The sequence below is a fragment of the Penaeus monodon genome, chromosome 10, assembly GCF_015228065.2.
Source record: "Penaeus monodon isolate SGIC_2016 chromosome 10, NSTDA_Pmon_1, whole genome shotgun sequence".
Taxonomy (NCBI): domain Eukaryota; kingdom Metazoa; phylum Arthropoda; class Malacostraca; order Decapoda; family Penaeidae; genus Penaeus; species Penaeus monodon.
In genome coordinates, this window is record NC_051395.1 from 32,029,500 (window position 1) to 32,037,592 (window position 8,093).

Below are 8,093 nucleotides of genomic sequence, written 5' to 3' on the forward strand. Positions count from 1 at the left end.
CGCAGCCTTAGGTCTTTCCTCACTGCCTCTGGGCTTCTGTTTTATTCCATGCGTCCCCCTACTTTTTTAGGTTCCGCGTACACCCCTTCCACACAAACAAACATTTTAATTACATTTCACGTGCCTCACCATTTATTCTTAGAATTTTGGAGGTCATGCTCTATCTTTCCCTTTTCCCCTGACTCTTAGACTCCCGTTTGAGGCCTACCAAAGGGCACTTTCGTGTCCCTTTTTCACCCTTTTCCCTTTATCTCTTCGACTCCATCTTGTGCTCGTGCTCTTTTTTCAGGGGGCCTGATCCCCTCACTCTGTTCCTTCGGGGTGTGAGATCAACTCTCGCCTTTCATGCTCAGTCTTTGAGGCGACACTATCTTTTTTAAACAATCAAAGGCGCCAAATTTCTTGTGGGGGCTTCAGCCAGATAGGTTACTGAAGGGGAAACCCTTTTTTCCGCCCCATCACTGGGGTTGCGTTCTCTGTCATTTAAGGTTTTCCGGGAAACACCTTCGTTCGGGTGTCGCTGCAGATCCTTAGCGATTGGCCGGCGCTCCTAACCATGCCAAAATCACGCACAAACCGGGCTGCATCTACGGCACGTTAGTAAGGTTCGGCGCGGCGTCGGGTTTTTATTTCGCTTTCACATAAAATTCATCTTCCCGTTTATTTACCTTTTTAGGCATTTGCCCTCTTATTATTTTGGTGCGTGCCCATGCAAAACATTCGGATGCACAGGGAGGGGACCCTATCGGCATAAGGGCCCTCGAGCATGTTCCTCGTGTCCCCCATATCCGGGCCCATCCTTGACAACGCACTGTCCCTAGCACTGATATTTTTATATTAGTTGCTCTTCTTACTCTAAACCTTTTTCGGAACGCTCGAGGTTCAATAGATCCTTTCGGATTGCCCTTTTCATTCCGGTCTGTCAAAAAAAAAAAAAAAAAAAAAAAAAATAAAAAAATAAATAAATAAAAAAATCGGGTTATTTTTAACGGCTCGTAGTTGTAGTTTTCCCCCCCCCCCCCTTCATATCTTTCTCTCCACCTATCTTGGCCTTGTGTGCATGGTCTTATTGCTGTTGCCTGTTATGTACCCCCACCCCAGGCGAGGATCCCCGCGGGTAGTGACGACACAGGAAAACCATTCGGGGGCCGTCTACAGATATGGGGTAGGCGAGGGCTCGCGTATCGGCGCCGTGACTGACCCGGAAGAGGGACGGAAGAAAACCGAATGGCCGGAGGAGGAGGAAGAAAAAGCGCGCCGCGGAGGGTGACGTTACGGGTACCGTCAAGCATTTCCCGGGGCGAGTAGGGCGCCCTTTAGGTGGGCATCTGTCAGCACCCGAGGGCCGAGGCGAGGGGAGGTGCAGAGCGGTGTGACTCGCAAAAAAGTGAAAACTCCCCGAGCCGGGTGACATCCATTTAAACAAGGGGTCGCTGGCGCTGCTGACCTCCTGGGTCATGACCTCACCTTTGCGATAACGAGAAAAGCCCCGGGGGGTAGCCGGGGCACACTGTGTCCCCACGCCTAGGGTGGAACGACCCAGAAAAAACCCGAAGGGGCAGTCCGGGTCCGTTTTCCCCAAAACCCCGAACATCTTCCCCTTAGCCCCAGGAGCTACGCGCCCCCACGTCTACCGCGTCAACCCTTTTAATCTACGGTCTGCTCCCTCAAAATGGAAAAATACTTAGTTTTCCTCTGGACCTGCCAGTAAAATGTGGGATTCTATTTAATTCAAATTTTGAGACCATTTAGTGTGCTGTGTGTGTGTGTGTGTGTGGTTTGTGTGCTAATGCATGGGGTATAAAACATATACTCATATATGCTATATAAATTATATGTATTAATAAATAATTACATACGTATATATATATAATTTTATATTAATATATATTATTTATATCATATATATATATATATACGTATATATATTTATATATATATTATATGTATATAAAATGTACATATTTCAACAACACCACACACACACACACACACACACACACAACACACACACACACACACCACACACACACCCCCCCCACACACACACCCACAACAACATACACAACACCAACACACCACAATATATATATTATATATATAATATATAATATATATATAATAGATAGAAGATAGATAAAAGATAATGATGTAATAGATAGTAGATGATACTATATAATATATATATATATATATATATATATATATATAATATATATTATGCATACTTATATATATATATATTATATATATATATTTATAATTTATATATATATATATATTATGTTTATTAGAATATATTCCCACACAACACACAACACACACACACACACACACACACACACACACACCCAAACACACCAACGCACCACACCCCACACACACACTCACACCACACCACACACCACACCACACCACACACACAAATATATATTATATTTATATATATAATATATAATATATATATATATATATACTTATTAGTTATAATACAATAATACTCACCCAAAGCATCCAACATAAACCAAAAGTTCATGCTGTGACCCCCGGGGCTCGACAGAACCTACCGTTAAAAAAAAAGAACAAAAACGGAGATTATATAAAATACATGTTGGGGGTTTTTTTTTTGTTTTGTGGGTTTTGTGTTTGTGTGTGTGTGTGTTGTGGTTTGTGTGTGTTGTGGTGTGGTGTTGTGTGTGTGTGTGTGTGGGGTGGGGTGTGCATGTGTATTGTGTGTGGTTTTGGGCGTGTGTTGTGTGTTTTGTTGTGTGTGCGTTGCGTGGTGGTGTTGTTGTATGTGGTGTGGTGTGTGTGTGTGTGTGTGTGTGTGTTGTGTGTGTGTTGTGTGTGTGGTGGTTTGTGTGTGTGTGTGTGTGTGTGTGTGTGTGTGCACATCATACTATATCATATATACACATATATGTATGCATTATGCATGCAATTATTTAAAATAATTGGAATATTTTTAAATTTGCCTTTGTATATATAGCGTTTTAATTATATGATTTAATGGTAATGAACACTAGAATTTTAATGAGAAATATTATAAAGTGAAATATATATATATATATATATATATATTTTATATATATATATATATATATATTTCATATATATACATATATATACATATATATAATAAATATATTTTTATGGCTATATATACATATATATATACATATATATTTTACACACACACACACCACACACACACACACCCCCACACACACAATATATATATGTATATATATATATATTATATATTATATATATATATATATATATATATAAAATATACATATATATTATATATATATATTATATATTTTATAATATATTGTATTATATATATATATATATTTATATATATATAAAATGTATATTATATATTATATATATGTAATATTATTATTTAAAATTTTATAATTATATATTTTTAATCTCATTTAAATATATTTTGTGTGTGGTGTGTGTGTGGGTGTGTGTGTGTGTATTATTTTTATATTGTATTATGCATAAATATTTATGTATTATTGTTATTTGTTTTAATGAAATATATTTAATATTTTTATCTATATATATTTTAAATTTATATTTAATTTTTAAATTTTTTTTTATAATATATATATATATTTTCATTTTAAATTTTTCTCATAAATTCATAGGTTCTTCCTTTAAATCCTATTACAAACGCTATTATACAAAAAATTAACCAATTATTTTCCAAATTTTTTTTTAAAAACTTCATGCTATATCATCATATATGTGTAATATGTATATATTTATGTATGTGCAACACCCACACCAACACCACACCACACACACACACCACACAAAACACACCAAACCAAAACACACCCACACACACACAACACACATACACACCACACACCCCACGCACACGCACACACACACACACACCACACACACCACACACCTACACTACCACAACACACACACCATGTAGATATATATCTCCGTATTTTATTTCTTTTTTTCGGTGGGTTCATGTCTGAGCCCCGGGGTCAAGCATGATCTTAATTTTGTATTTTTCATGTTGTGATGCTCTTGGATGAGTACTTTATATGTTTTAATATCATTATAAGTTATATATTATATATATATAATATATATATATATATAATTAATATATATTTGTGTTGTGTGTGGTTGGTGTGTTTTGGGGTTGTTTGAGTGGTTGTGTGTGTGTGTGTGTGTGTGGGTGTGTGTGGTGGTGTTGGTGTGTGTGTGTGGTGTGTGTGTGTGTAAAAATTGTATATATATATAATAAAATATATATATTATATATATTATAATATTTAATTAATATAATATATAAATAAGTTGCATATTTTATTATATATATATTATATATTATATATATATTATATATATTATATGTTCTATCTACATCTATCTTCTATTTTAATCTATCTTCTATCTATCTATTTATATATATTTATATATATATATATATATATATTATATATTGTGTGTTGTGTGTGGTGTTTTTGGTGTTTTGGGGTGTGTGTGTGTGTGTTGTGTTTGGGGTGGTGTGTGTGTTGTGTGTGTGTGTGTGTGTTTGTGTTGTGTGTGTGTGTGTGAATATATGAAAATATATATACATAAAATTTATATAATATAATATAATATTTTTTTAAATAATATATGTATATATTTATTATATATTATATATAATATATTATATTACGATGTACATATATTTATATATATACATATTATTTATATATCAATTATCATTATTGTATAATCCCACCCATGCATTTCACACACACACCACACACCACACCACCCCCCTTTAAAATGGTCTCAATTTGAATTAAACTAAATCCCCTTATTATCGGCAGGCCCAGGAAAAAAACTCATTCTGTTTCTCAGTTTTATTGAGGGAGCAGACCTAAAAAAAAGGGGTCTTGACGCTAGACGTGGGGGCAGCGTCAGCTCCTAGGGGCAAAGGGGGGAAGATGTTCGGGGGTTTGGGAACGGACCCGGACTGCTCCTTGGGGTATTTCGGGGCCTCCACCCTAGGCTGGGGACCAGCTGTGCCCTCGCTCCCCCCTCCAGGCGTTTCTCGTTATCGCCGAGGTGAGGTCATGACCCGGAGGTAAAGGCTCCCTAGCCGCTCCTTGATTTAAGGGATGTCCCCCCCGGCCGGCAATTTCACTATTTGCAGATTCACCCCGTCTGCACCTACCCTCGCCTGGGCCTCGGGGTCTGACAGACTGCTCCACCTAAAGGGCTTCCTACTCGCACCCCCGGAAATGCTTGACGGTACACCCGTAACCCCCTCCGCGCGCGCGTCTTCCCCTCCTCCGGCCCACTTCGGTTCCCCTTTCCCTGTCCCCTCTTCCGTGTCACTCCAGGGCCCCGTATACCGACCCCGCCCTAGCGCCATATTCTGTGACGGCCCCCCGACAGGGTCGTTCCTGGTCGTCAGCTATCCGCGGGGCCTCGCCGGGGGTTGGGGGTTCGAAAACCCAGGCTAACCAATAGACCATGCACAAAAGGGCCAAGATAGGTGGGAGAAAATATGACGGTTGGGGGGGGAAACTACACCTACAAACCCGTTAAAAAAATAAGCCTTTTTTTTATTTATTTATTTTTTTTTTTTTATTTTTTTTTTTTTTTTTTTGACAACCGGAATGATAAAGGAATCCGAAAGGGATCACTTGAACCTCGAGCGTTCCAAAAAAGGATAGGTAAAAGAAACACTAACAAGTACTCAGTGCCTTGGACAGTGCTGTTTAAAAGGAAGGTCCGTGTAGGGGGGGACACAGGAAGCATGCTCGTGGCCTTCTGCCGAATGATCCCCCCCCTGGCATCCGATATGCTTTCGCATAGCACGCCCCAAAACACTAAAAAGGGGGCCACATCCCTAAAAAGGAAACATAAACAGAAGATAAGTTTATGTGAAAGTCTGACATCAACCCGACTCCGCGCCCCTAAACCTTACTAACGGGCCGTAGATGCAGCTCCGGGATTGTGACGTTGATTTTTGGCAGGTTAGGGGCCCGGGCCCAATCGCTATAGGACTGCAGCACATCCGTAAAAGGGCTTGTTGCCGGGAACCCTTTAATGACGAGAACGCAACCCACAGTATGGGGAGGACAAAGGTTCCCTTCAGTAACCTATCTGGCTGACTCCTCCAAGCAAAATTTTGGCGGCCGTTGTTATAAAAAAAGATTTGTCGCCTGCGAAAGACTGAGCATGAAAGGGGAGAGTTGACTCACACCTCCTCGAAGGAAAAGAGTGAGGGGGTAGGCCACCTGAAAAAAGACAGACACAAGTGGGGGTCTGAAAGGGGAGGTAAGGTGAAAAAGGGAACAAAGTGTCCTTGGGAGGCCTCAAACAGGAGTCTAAGAAGTCAAGGAAGGGGAAAATAGGCATGACCCCCTAACTCTCTAAATAATTTGAGGGACGTGAAATTAAATGAACTGTTTGTTTTGTGGAAGGGTTCGCGGTACCCCTAAAATAGTAAAGGACCACTGGAATAATAAAAACAGCCCAGAGGCATAGGAAAGACCCAAGGCTAGCTAAAAACCAGTGCGTTGCTTAAAGGAAAAAGTCTTGACGAAAGAAGATACCCCCTTTTAAATACCGCGCCCTGTCAACAGCGAATCACGTCGGCACACCTTCCCTCACCCCACGAATAGGGGTGTTTCCAAATATCAAACGCTGGTAATTTTTTTTGCTGTGCTCTGATATGAAAAATTGTTACATTATGAGGGAAGATGAGAAAAATTGTTTACTGTGCCTACAATCTACCGACCTTTCCCCGCCGCCTTAAAAACAGAAGCTAATTGTTGGACGTTTTTCAAACGTGTTTCAGCTGGCAGACAGTCGAAGTGTGACCTAAAAACGATAAGCTTTCCCTTTTACTTCCTGAAATTTGGGTGCAAGAGTGCTCATCCGCAACTCCCAAAAATATGCACAAATTTTCCAAAAAATTAAATATCCCCGCCGGGCCCTACCTGTAATTGAAGCCCCCACAAAGAATTCAACTCGCATCGTCGAGATAAATACATTGATAGGCAAAGTCATGTCATCAAGAGAAGGATCTATGGTAAAGTTGTCACGAAGAAATTAACGGGGCCCCCGTGGGTTGCATGACTTACGCGTTGGGAGTGGCAATAGCGAGAACCGGGCTCCCCATGGGTTGTTTAGGGAAAACCCCTTTCCCCAAATCCTCAATCATAGCCCAGGTGCGTCCTTCAGTTTGCGGCGGGCGATGCGATCTCCCTTTCCTGAGAGTGCCACAAAGATATGGCGACGCATCCTGGAAGCGAAAGCCAAAATCCCACCCCTCACACGACCAGCATAAGAATTATCACAATAACCATTACAAGAGAAAAGGAATAGGATGATAATGCCCGCCCGAAAGAGGGGGCGGTAATACTGCAATGCGCTAAAATAGGAAGAAAAAAAACTCTACGGGAGTAACACATATACCTGACGAACTCGCAATCCGAGACTAGTGCAAGTAAAAAAGAAAGGATAATGTGGGCGAGCAAGGATGACCAATAGAGGCAAACAGATTCCTGACACTGAAATTCTGATCACTGCTTCAGGCGTCAAATGGACCCACTGCACGGGCCCTCCCACAGACTTGCACCTGCCTTTGTTTTTCTTTTCCCACAACTCTGAGGGACCCAAATACGGGCTAAGCTTAGGGCCCAAAAGTATATGACATGATTTTCTTAAAAACCAAAACCGACCCCGTAGATTTCGCACGAGCGATCTTATCTGGTACTCAATTTTTCGTCATGAGACCTGGTCGGGAAAGCCCTTTCTTGCTGAAACCTCGCTGCTGCCCAGAAACCAAAAACTCTGCATAGTTGTCCACATAGAGGGGGCCGGCCCCTTATCTCCAGGGTTCGTAGGCGCCCCTTGTCCTGTCCCCTGAGGAGAAAAGCCCGGGCTCTCGTCCGGGAAAGGGGATGGGGAAAATTTATGCCGCTGGACGGTGGGGAGAAGAACTCCCTCGTCCTGCGTCGTCCCCCGTTTTCGCAAAAAGGTGAGAAAGGATCTTTTAAAAAATTTTCCTAATGCATTAGCCTGTGACGGAAAGGCAA